General features: G+C 38.3%; 1 long non-coding RNA gene across 1 annotated transcript in view; it reads right to left on the minus strand.

Moving 5' to 3' along the window:
* The window catches only part of LOC132597619 (uncharacterized), a 184,187-nt gene that overhangs the window by 95,714 nt on the left and 74,886 nt on the right, over positions 1–13,587 (minus strand). The window lies entirely within an intron of this gene.

The raw sequence follows: 13,587 nt of genomic DNA on the forward strand, positions 1-13,587 counted from the left end.
CTCTCGGTATGTTCTATGAGAAACATTATGAGTTTATTATTCCCCAGTTTGCAAATGAGGAAACTGAACTGCCTCAATATTTTGCCTACAAAATCTTTCTCAGTTCAGCTTTTTCCTTTGTGCTTACCTCACTTTTTATTTCTCATCATCCCATTATTTTCTTCCATACCCTCCTCTTATATTAACGTCCTCTATATCTTCTTTCCATTTACAGAAACTCATTTCACCTTCTACCACTATCAAGTTTGCAAACAACTCAGGGACAAAGAGTAAAATTTGGTAGTCTTAAAACTAAAAATACAGTACTTGTACTTATGTGAAGTGCTTTTAAAAAACCTGGCATCAGGGTTTCCCTGGTGGCGCAGTGGTTGAGAGTCCGCCTGCCAATGCCGGGGACGCGGGTTTGTGCCCCGGTCCGGGAGGATCCCACATGCCGCGGAGCGGCTGGGCCCGTGAGCCATGGCCGCTGAGCCTGCGCGTCCGGAGCCTGTGCTCCGCCACGGGAGAGGCCACAACAGTGAGAGGCCCGTGTACCGCAAAAAAAAAAAAAAAAAAAAAGAATCCGGCATCAGTAACTCTACATTCTATCTATTTATGCTGCTTGATCTAATTATTTTTATTGTTATTCCGCTTTAAAAGTCTACATCATCCATAACTTGAAAATAAACTATTTCAGAATTGCCAGTCTAAACAGGTTGTTCTTACCACTCAAATATTGACACATGCATAATTAATAATGTGTAAAGAGAAGAAAAATAGGGTTTATAATTTTGTTAGGAAAAAAAGATTTTTAGAATAGTAAATTTGCAAATGTTGATAAAGTTCCTTCTGTGTGTGGGACAAAAGATTCAATGAAAAAGAAAAAAATAAAAAATACAGCAAAGCCCCTCACCTTAAGGAGGCTTAGAATATAGTTAGAAGAGGAAAAGAACATTGTGATGTGGATGGACAGCAAAGACCTTTAGGAGCTGATGGGATTTGCATTAAGGCCTTAGCTGATCTGATGAATTTAAATAAAGGAAAGAGGAATGTGTTTTTATCCCAGATGACTATTAAAATGTAAACTAATGTTTGAAAATAGTGATGAGCTAGGAAGATTCAAAGAATAACTAATAAATTTGTTTAGATGGTGCATATTTTATGTATATGTTAACCAGGAAAAAATGGAAATGTAAATTAAACCCATATAACATATTCCTGCGGATGTGAAGCTAAGGAGTTTGGACTGTCCTATGAATTAAAGAAAAAAATCATTAAAAGAATTTGTATAATGAAGTAACCTAACAAATAAAATGTTTAAATGAGACTTGTCTGGAACGCTGCTCTAAGTCAGGGAAAGAATAGAAGGATCCCATTAAGAAACTATCATATCATTTGCTTTCAAAAGGGACCAAAGCCCTTTAGAGAAATGGCTGATTCCATATTTAGGCAGGAGGTATATAGTATGAAATATGCAACATATCTTGACATAAGAGAAAGCAAGAAAGTTCAAAAAGACCACTGTCTTCATGTCAGAAGGATTCAGAAACCATCCTGAAGATGCTCCCTTTATCAAACATGTGGCAATTTGAACATCGATAGAGAAAATAAGGGCAATGGATCGGAATACATCAAATATTTTAAAATCTATTTATATGTAATAATACTAAATATTTGGGGGATACTAGAGAAACAAATTATTCTTTTTTTTAATTAATTTTAAAATTTATTTTGGGCTGCATGGGTCTTCGTTGCTGAGCTCAGGCTTTCTCTAGCTGTGGAGAGCAGGGCTACTCTTTGTTGTGGCGCGCGGGCTTCTCATTGCGGTGGCTTCTCTTGTTGTGGAGCACGGGCTCTAAGCGCGTGGGCTTCAGTAGTTGTGGCACGCGGGCTCAGTAGTTGTGGCTCACGGGCTCTAGAGCACAGGCTCTGTAGTTGTGGCGCATGGGCCTAGTTGCTCCGCACCATGTGGGATCTTCCCAGACCGGGGCTTGAACCCATGTCCCCTGCATCGGCAGGCGGTTTCTTAACCACTGCGCCACCAGGGAAGCCCCCAACTTATTCTTAAAATAATAAATAAAGGGAAATAATTATTATCTCTATTTCATGGTAACTATTTCATAGTGGATGAGGGAAGTATCTCTTTACAAAGTGCTTCAGCTAACAAATGGAGAAAAAATGATAGAATTATAATGCTGCCATTTTGAAAATCTAACCAATTAATGGAATCAACAGTTTCTAACATGACTAAAAGAAAAGTTATCAGAAATGATACGCCTCCTGACTAAATTACACGATGTCTATGAGGTGGTCTTGCCAAATAAATTGAATTTGCTTACAAATTTAAGGTGCATACAAATCACTTGGGGATCTTGACAAAATGCAGATTCTGATTCAGTAGGGCTGGCGGCATAGCAGAGATTCTGCAGGTAACACTGGGGCTATGAGTCCCAGGACGCACTGACTGATCCTGTTTCATGGAACATGTCATGCTTTTTCCTAGTTCTGAACCTGTGCATCCTGTACTAGTATTTTATGCCTGGAATGCCTTTATCTTCTCAACTCTTCTCCTGGCTCACTCCAACTCATCCTTTGAAATCTAGCACAGGAATCAGCTCCACTAAGAAATTTTTTTCTGTCTACCACCTCTACATTCCCCTTCTCTAGGCTCTCCTAACACCTTCATTTCTCTATCCTACATTTTACCATACTATCTGTTTATTTTCTTCCACTGGCTGTGATCTCCTTGAGATTAGCTTCTCTTATATACATATTTTTTTAACTCCAAGATCTTAAACTATTTCAAAAAAACTAGGTAGCTTTGATTAATGTTTTTGAATAAATGATAGACTTTGTTGACACAAAATCAATTAGTTGTTCTTGCAGAAAGTCAATGAATAAAAAGATTATTCTACCCATCTATGCACACATAACCTTTTTCTTCTTATCAGTAGCTGCGGCTATCTTAAAGTCATGGGGTAACTTAAGGAAAGCCAGATATCACTGCAGATTTCAGAATCTTAAAGAATAATTTCCTCAGGATGCCAGCCAACAGTGTGACAGTAGGTGATGGAAACACTTAAGGAAAGGACAGATTTGAGCAAAATTTGGCTAGGTTAGATTATTAAATGAAATATTAACTCTCACCTCCATGAGGAGAGTGTTATACATGCATTAATAACATATTCAGAGAAGTATCACCTCTGTGTTGCAACCTGAGTATAGTCCTTTCCCCTCGCCCCTCTTCCTTCCCTGTCAGCAGCTCTGTTCCATCAGCATAATAAGCAGCAAACTACTTCAAAGAGAGGCAGGGCAACTACAGCCATCTTTCACCCCCAAACTGGGAATGTCTGTCCTTAAGTGGTATCGTAAGGCAATCTTGCCTTTCCTTTCATAGGCTTTGGGCTGAGATAAATCTGAGTTCTGTTCACATACTGGTGCCAGTTGAATCAATTAAATACTTATAAAACAAAAAGCATAATAAATCCCAAGAATTTCAGCTCAAACTTCTTATCTATATTCCAGTCATAAAGGAGACTGTAAAATGCTGAATGATAAAAGAGAATCAAAATGATAGAATGATAGAGTGATATTTCTGAAATCATATGAAAGCAGAATTCTGGTCAAAGCAGGCCAATTTCCATCTTCAACTGTGTATCAAGTAAAGCTTATCTGATTTGTTTATCTGTTTTTAAACTCCCACTATAACACACATTGCTTTTTGAATAACAAGGTTGCAAAAGAAATGGAAAACAGAAGTGAAAAAAATCACATGCTAATATGGAAGAACCTATAACATGTGAGAGAATATGGTTATAAAATTGTCCAAATCTCTGTACCTCCTGAGATCAGTGAGGAAGATCCCTTTAGTCACAGCAAACAACTAATTAGAAAGAATTCTCTCTGATGCTGTCTGAACATGTGAATGAAGAAAGCTGGTTCTGAAATATAAACTGCATTTTGACATACAATTAATATTCACATTATGAAAAAAATCAGCACATTTACTATGCATGTCCCTATTTAAAAAATCCTCTTAGACAATGCTAATATGTACAGATTAACCACTTTCAATTTCCATATTTTTTTCATTTCCTAATGAATTAAAATTCCATTTTTTTCTTAGCTTGAATTCTTTAGGTAACCTAAGAGGAATTTATGCTTGCTCTTGTTTATAAAACTGTATTCCTTTTAGATACTTATTTCATAATTAGACAATTGCTCTAATTTTTCTCATTTTGATAACAATATATATTTGTATCATTATGTATGTTTACATCTCCTATGCAAGTTCATAGTTATTTTCTACTTGCCTTAAACATTTGACTTGAGGGCAGGTTCTACAGTTAGGCTCTGTCCAAGCCTAACAGCACTTTGAAAATATGTTTTAAAAGTTGTTTCTTCTCCATCAAATCTGGTATAGAAGTCATCCGCCTGTCTCAATCACTTGTGGGAAGAGGTGAAATGTTTTGGCAATAACTAATCAGGAGGTTCAGCTCATGAGATCTAATTAAAATAATAACCTGACATGCATGTTCCTCTTGGATTAGCGTCTTATGAATTGCTTGTTCACTGCTTTCCAGTGCCAAATCAATATTGTCAGAGCACAACTGCTAATTAGAATGAGAAACTGGCTAATTCACAATCAGAAAACTGTTGACTTAAAAACATAAATGTCAAGTGTCAAGTGTAATGATTCACTAAAAGATAGAGTAACGTTAACTCCTACAATATTGGAAAAAATGTTTTGCAATCATATGAGAAGTCTAAGAATAATATGAAGAAAAAAAAGAAGGTGAAGAATGAGGAGGAGGAAGGAAAAGAAGAAGAGAAAGGAGGCGAAAAAGGAGAAAGAAGAGGAGAAGAAAGCAGACACGTTATAAATGCATGTAAATGATATCTGCAATCAATATATTTCAATGCCCCTATGTGGAAACTCTCACCAAACTATATGAGAGGTGAGCCTTAGAAAGGCTGAATAACTTGCTGGGTAACACACAGAGAATGAGAGTGACAGAATCAGGAATAAACCGTACATTTACTGACATTATTATTTTATATTTCAATATTGGTTCCTTTATACATAAAAGGAGTCATACATCTAGATAACTAAAAGGTTGCTATCAGGGGAGAATATTAAAATAGAATTTTACTTTATTTTCTGGACAATGAATGTCTATATAATAATTTCTACTATGAAATGCAGCACAGAGACTTTGGAGGAAAAAAATGTGTGTTTTGGAATTAGACCATGATCCTAGATCTAAATATTAGCACTTCTGCTTACTAATCAGAGAAATCCTTAACTTCTTTAAATCTCAGTTTCTTCAGCTTTAAAAAAAAAGAAAACACCAACTTCCAGAAATTTTTTCAAGTGTTAAATGATATATGTTTCATGACTACTCAAAAACTATTTCTGAATTGTACTTATTGGAGATATTCTGCATTAGCTTTGCTACTTTCTTGTCTTCACTTTATTACTACAGTTGCCCAGGCTTCCCCTTTTAGCATTTTGGTTATATCACTGTGTAATAAATTTTCTGGGCTGAGTCCTTGCAGCTGGCTTTCATTTCAACAGCCAGTCCATCAACAATACTGATTTGAAGGCAAACTAAGAGAACTTGTAACCAACAAACTAATCTAAAAGAATGATTAAGTTTTGAAACCAAAAGGAAATAATAAAAAAAAATAAATAAATCATGGAACATGAGGATGGAAGAAAGAACAATGGAAAGAACAAAAACATAGTTAAATAAACAAGCTTTCCTCTTTTTGGTTTCCTAAAACATGTCTCAGGGGTGAAGCAAAAATTATAGCATTGTCAGATGTGGCTCCTCAATGAATACAGAATATTTAAGAGAAGTATATTATACATGAGGGAAGGCAAAAGTATTTAAAGGGATTTCTATACTTTACTGGACCTGGCAAAGTATTAACAACAGTAGATTGTGAGAAACTATGTCTAAATATACATAAACTTTGTAACACCTAGAGCAGTTACTAACAGTTTATACTAAGTGGTGTACACAAAATCACTTTAGACAAATCAAAATGTGATTTTTTTAAAAAGTTCAAGTAACCCACAGAAAAGGCAGAGAATTGAAAAACAGAGGGAACAGACAGAAAGCAAGAAAAGAAATGGCAGACTCAAGCTCCAATATATCAGTAATTACATTAAATGTAAATGTTCTAAATACATCAATTAAAAAGCAGAAATTGGCAGAGTGGATTAAAACAACAACAACTTTATGTAGCGGCGTTAGCTTAAAAAGAAGCCAATCTGAAAAGGTCACAAACTCTATGATTTCATTTATATATCATTCTTGAAATACTTAAGTTTGGAGAGGGAGAACAAGGTAGTGGTTGCCAGTGGTTAAGGATGTTTGGGAGAAGGGAAAGTGGGTGTGACTATAAAGTGATAGCATGAGAGAGAGCTTTATGGTAATAGATTACTGGTATACTTTGATTGAAGTGGTGGTTACATAAATATACACAAGTAATAAAATGACATAGTGCTATACACAATTATTGTACCAATGTCAAGTTCCTGGTTTTAATATTGCACAATTATTATAGAAAATGTAACCAATGGGGGAATCTGGACCAACACTTCATGGGGACCTCTCTGTCATATCTTTGCAAATCCCGGTGGATCTATAATTTTCAAATTAAAAAAAAATTAAGAAAAAAATATCAAAAATTTAAAAAGAAGAACATAAATATTTTGGCTTCAAGAAACTTGGGGAGAGGGGAATTCAATATGGCAGAAGAGTAAGACGAGGAGATCACCTTCCTCCCGACAAATACATCAGAAATACATCTATATGTGGAATAACCCCTACAGAACACCTACTGAACGCTGGCAGAAGACCCCAGACCTCCCAAAAAGCAAGAAACTCCCCACATACCTGGGTAGGGCAAAAGAAAAAAGAAAAAACAGAGACAAAAGGATAGGGACGGGACCTGCACCAGTGGGAGGGAGCTGTGAAGGAGGAAAAGTTTCCACACACTAGAAGCCCCTTCGCAGGCAGAGACTGCTGGTGGCGGAGGGGGAAAGCTTCAGAGCCGCGGAGGAGAGCACAGCAACAGGGGTGCGGAGGGCAAAGCGGAGAGATTTCCGCACAGAGGATCGGTGCCGACCAGCACTCACCAGCCCGAGAGGCTTGTCTGCTCAACCCCCGGGACAGGCGGGGCCTGGGAGCTGAGGCTCGTGTGTCGTTCAGATCCCAGGGAGAGGACTGGGGTTGGCTGAGTGAACACAGCCTGAAGGGGGCTAGTGTGCCACGGCTAGCCGGGAGGGAGTCCGAGAGAAGGTCTGGAGTGGCCAAACAGGTAAGAGACTTTTTCTTGCCTCTTTGTTTCCTGGTGCGCGAGGAGAGGGCATTACGAGCACCGCTTAAAGGAGCTCCACAGACGGGCATGAGACGCTAAGGCTGCTGCTGCAGCCACCAAGAAGCCTGTGTGCAAGCACAGGTCACTGCCCACACTTCCCCTCCCGGGAGCCTGTGCAGCCCGCCACTGCCAGGGTCCCGTGATCCAGGGACAACTTCCCCGGGAGAACGCACGGTGCGCCTCACGCTGGTGCAACGTCATGCTGGCCTCTGCCGCCGCAGGCTCACCCTGTACTACGTACCCCTCCCTCCCCCCTGCCTCAGTGAGCCAGAGCCCCCGAATCAGCGGTTCCTTTAACCCCGTCCTGTCTGAGCGAAGAACAGATGCCCTCAGGAGACCTACACGCAGAGGCGGGTCCAAATCCAAAGCTGAATCCCGGGAGCTGTGCGAACAAAGAAGAGAAAGGGAAAACCCTCCCAGCAGCCTCAGAAGCAGCGGATTAAATCTCCACAATCAACTTGATGTACCTGCATCTGTGGAATACCTCAATAGACAACGAATCATCGCAAATTGAGGAGCTGGACTTTGGGAGCAAGATACATTATTTTTTCCCCTTTTCCTCTTTTTGTGAGTGTGTATGTGTATGCTTGGGTGTCTGATTTTGTCTGTATAGCTTTGCTTTTACCATTAGTCATAGGGTTCTGTCTGCCCATTTTTGTTTTTTCTTTCTTTTTTTAGTATAGTTTTTAGCCCTTGTTATCATTGGTGGATTTGTATTTTGGCTTGGTTGCTCTCTTCTTTCTTTCTTTTTCTTTTTATTAATTTTTAATTATTTTAATAATTATTTTTAAATTTTTATTTTAATAACTTCTTTATTTTATTTTAACTTTTTCTTTCTTTCATTTTTTCTCACTTTTATTCTGAGCCGAGTGGATAACAGGCTCTTGGTGCTCCACCCAGGTGTCAGGCCTGTGCCTCTGAGGTGGGAGAGCCAAGTTCAGGACATTGGTCCACAAGAGACCTCCCAGCTCCACGTAATATCAAATGGTGAAAATCTCCCAGAGATCTCCATCTCAACGCCAAGATCCAGCTCCACTCCACGACCAGCAAGCTATAGTGCTGCACACCCTATGCCAAACAACTAGCAAGACAGGAACACAACACCACCCATTAGCAGAGACGCTGCCTAAAATCATAATAAGGTCACAGACACCCCAACACACCACCAAACATGGAAAAACCTACAACAAAGATTACTCTACCCAGCAAGGATCTCATTCAGATTTGATGGAGAAATTAAAACCTTTATAGACAAGCAAAAGCTAAGAGAATTCAGCACCACCAAACCAGCTTTACAACAAATGCCAAAGGAACTTCTCTAGGCAGGAAACACAAGAGAAGGAAAAGACCTACAATAACAAACCCAAAATAATTAAGAACATGGTAATAGGAACATACATATCGACTATTACCTTAAATGTAAATGGATTAAATGCTCCAACAAAAAGACATAGACTGGCTGACTGGATACAAAAACAAGACCCATATATATGCTGTCTACGAGAGACCCATTTCAGACCTAGGGACACATACAGACATAGGGACACATACAGGGGATGGAAAAAGATATTGCACACAAATGGAAATCAAAAGAAAGTTGGAGTAGCAATTCTGATATCAGACAAAATAGACTTTAAATTTACAAGCAGCTCATGCAGCTCAATAACAAAAAAACAAACAACCCAATCCAAAAATGGGCAGAAGACCTAAATAGACATTTCTCCAAAGAAGATATACAGACTGCCAACAAACATATGAAAGAATGCTCAACATCATTCATCATTAGAGAAATGCAAATCAAAACTACAATGAGATATCATCTCACACCAGTCAGAATTTCCATCATCAAAAAATCTAGAAACAATAAATGCTGGAGAGGGTATGGAGAAAAGGGAACACTCTTGCACTGCTGGTGGGAATGTGAATTGGTTCAGCCACTATGGAGAACAGTATGGAGGTTCCTTACAAAACTACAAATAGAACTACCATATGACCCAGCAATCCCACTACTGGGCATATACCCTGAGAAAACCATAATTCAAAAAGAGTCACATACCAAAATGTTCATTGCAGCTCTATTTACAATAGCCCGGAGATGGAAACAACCTAAGTGCCCATCATCGGACGAATGGATAAAGAAGATGTGGCACATATATACAATGGAATATTACTCAGCCATAAAAAGAAACGAAATTGAGCTATTTGTAATGAGGTGGATAGACCTAGAGTCTGTCATACAGAGTGAAGTAAGTCAGAAAGAAAAAGACAAACACCGTATGCTAACACATATATATGGAATTTAAGAAAAAAAAATGTCATGAAGAACCTAGGGGTAAGACAGGAATAAAGACACAGACCTACTGGAGAACGGACTTGAGGATATGGGGAGGGGGAAGGGTGAGCTGTGACAGGGCGAGAGAGAGTCATGGACATATACACACTAACAAACGTAGTAAGGTAGATAGCTAGTGGGAAGCAGCCGCATGGCACAGGGATATTGGCTCAGTGCTTTGTGACAGCCTGGTGGGGTGGGATAGGGAGGGTGGGAGGGAGGGAGATGCAAGAGGGAGGAGATATGGGAACATATGTATATGTATAACTGTTTCACTTTGTTATAAAGCAGAAACTAACACACCATTGTAAAGCAATTATACCCCAATAAAGATGTTTAAAAAAAAAAGGAAAAAAAATAAAGACTATTACAAGAGACAAAGAAGGACAACACAAAATGATCAAGGGATCGATCCAAGAAGAAGATACAACAATTGTAAATAGTTATACACCCAACATAGGAGCACCTCAATACATAAGGCAAATGCTAACAGCCATAAAAGGGGAAATCAACAGTAACACAATCATAGTAGGGGATTTTAACACCCCACTTTCACCAATGGACAGTTCATCCAAACTGAAAAGAAATAAGGAAACACAAGCTTTAAATGATACATTAAACAAGATGGACTTAATTGATATTTACAGGACATTCCATCCAAAAACAACAGAATACACTTTCTTCTCAAGTGCTCATGGAACATTCTCCAGGATAGATCATACCTTGGGTCACAAATCAAGCCTTGGTAAATTTCAGAAAATTGAAATTGTATCAAGTATCTTTCCTTTCTTTTTTTTTTTTTTTGCGGTATGTGGGCCTCTCACTGTTGTGGCCTCTCCCACTGCGGAGCACAGACTCCGGACGTGCAGGCCCAGCGGCCATGGCTCACAGGCCCAGCTGCTCCGCAGCATGTGGGATCTTCCTGGACCGGGGCACGAACCCGTGTCCCCTGCATCGTCAGGCGGACTCTCAACCACTGCGCCACCAGGGAAGCCCTCAAGTATCTTTTCTGACCACAATGCTATGAGACTAGATATCAATTCCAGGAAAAGATCTGTAAAAAATACAGACACATGGAGGCTAAACAATACACTACGTAATAACCAAGAGATACTGATGAAATCAAAGTGGAAATCAAAAAATAGAAACAAATGACAATGGAAACACGAACACCCAAAACCTATGGGATGCAGCAAAAGCAGTTCTAAGAGGGAAGTTTAGAGCAATACAATCCTAGCTTAAGAAACAAGAAAACTCTAAAATAAACAACCTAAACTTACATCTAAATCAATTAGAGAAAGAAGAACAAAAAACCCCCAAAGTTAGCAGAAGGAAAGAAATCATAAAGATCAGATCAGAAATGAGTGAAAAAGAAATGAAGGAAACAATATCAAAGATCAATAAATCTAAAAGCAGGTTCTTTGAGAAGATAAACAAAATTGATAAACCATAAGTCACACTCATCAAGAGAAAAAGGGAGAAGACTCAAATCAATAGAATTAGAAATGAAAAAGGAGAGGTAACAACTGACACTGCAGAAATAAAAAGGATCACGAGAGATTACTACAAGCAACTCTATGCCAATAGAATGGACAAGCTGGAAGAAACGGAAAAATTCTTAGAAAAGTACAACCTTCCGTGACTGAACCAGGAAGAAATAGAAAATATGAAAAGGCCAATCACAAGCACTGAAATTGAAACTGTGATTAAAAATCTTCCAATAAACAAAAGTCCAGGACCAGATGGCTTCACAGGCAAATTCCATCAAACATTTAGAGAAGAGCTAACACCTATCCTTCTCAAACTCTTCCAAAATATGGAAGAGGGAGAAATACTCCCAAACTCATTCTATGAGGCCATCATCACCGTGATACCAAAACCAGACAAGGATGTCACAAAGAAAGAAAACTACAGGCCAATATCACTGATGAACATACATGCAAAAATCCTCAACAAAATACTAGCAAACAGAATTCAACAGCACATTAAAAGGATCATACACCATGATCAAGTGGGGTTTATCCCAGGAATGCAAGGATTCTTCAGTATACGCAAATCAATCAATGTGATACACCATATTAACAAACTGAAGGAGAAAAACCATATGAACATCTCAATAGATGCAGAGAAAGCTTTCGACAAAATACAACACCCATTTATGATAAAAACCCTCCAGAAAGTAGGCATAGAGGGAACTTACCTCAACATAATAAAGGCCGTATATGACAAACCAACAGCCAATATCGTCCTCAATGGTGAAAAACTGAAACCATTTCCACTAAGATCAGGAACAAGACAAGGTTGCCCACTCTCACCAGTCTTACTCAACATAGTTTTAGCAACAGCAATCAGAGAAGAAAAAGAAATAAAAGGAATCCAAATTGGAAAAGAAGAAGTAAAACTGTCACTGTTTGTAGACGACATGATACTATACATAGAGAATCCTAAAGATACCACCAGAAAACTTCTAGAGCTAATCAATGAATTTGGTAAAGCAGCAGGATACAAAATTAATGCACAGATATCCCTTGCATTCCTATACACTAATGATGAAAAAACCGAAAGTGAAATTAAGAAAACACTCCCATTTACCATTGCAACAAAAAAGAATAAAATACCTAGGAATAAACCTATCTAAGGAGACAAAAGACCTGTATGTAGAAAATTATAAGACACTGATAAAAGAAATTAAAGATGATACAAATAGATGGAGAGATATACCATGTTCTTGGATTGGAAGAATCAACATTGTGAAAATGACTATACTACCCAAAGCAATCTACAGATTCAGTGCAATCCCTATCAAACTACCAATGGCATTTTTCACAGAAGTAGAACAAAAAAATTTCACAATTTGTATGGAAACACAAAAGACCCCGAATAGCCAAAGCAATCTTGAGAACGAAAAACGGAAGTGGAGGAATCAGGCTCTCTGACTTCAGACTATACTACAAAGCTACAGTAATCAAGACAGTATGGTACTGGCACAAAGACAGAAATATAGCTCAATGGAACAGTATAGAAAGCCCAGAGATAAACCCATGCACATATGGTCACCTTATCTTTGATAAATGAGGCAAGAATATACAATGGAGAAAAGACACCCTCTTCAATAAGTGGTGCTGGGAAAACTGGACAGCTACATGTAAAAGAATGAAATTAGAACAATCCCTAACACCACACACATAAATAAACTCAAAATGGATTAAAGACCTAAATGTAGGGCCAGATACTATCTAACTGTTAGAGGAAAACATAGGCAGAACACTGTATGACATAAATCACAGCAAGATCCTTGTTGACCCACCTCCTAGAGAAATGGAAATAAAAACAAAAATAAACAAATGGGACCTAATGAAACTTCAAAGTCTTGCACAGCAAAGGAAACCATAAACAAGGCAAAAAGACAACCCTCAGAATACGAGAAAATATTTGCAAATGAAGCAACTGACAGAGGATTAATCTCTAAAATTTACAAGCAGCACATGCAACTCAATATCAGAAAAACAAACAACCCAATCTAAAAATGGGCAGAAGACCTAAATAGACATATCTCCAAAGAAGATATACAGATTGCCAACAAACACATGAAAGAATGCTCAACATCATTAATCATTAGAGAAATGCAAATCAAAACTACAAGGAGATATCATCTTACACCGGTCAGAATGGCTATCATAAAAAAATCTACAAACAGTAAATGCTGGAGAGGGTGTGGAGAAAAGGGAACCCTCTTTTGCTGTTGGTGGGAATGTAAATTGATATAGCCACTATGGGGAACAGTATGGAGGTTCCTTAAAAAACTAAAAGTAGAACTACCATACCACCCCGCAATCCCACTACTGGGCATATACCCTTAGAAAACCATAATTCAAAAAGAGTCA

This window comes from Globicephala melas, chromosome 7, assembly GCF_963455315.2.
Source record: "Globicephala melas chromosome 7, mGloMel1.2, whole genome shotgun sequence".
Classification (NCBI taxonomy): Eukaryota; Metazoa; Chordata; class Mammalia; order Artiodactyla; family Delphinidae; genus Globicephala; species Globicephala melas.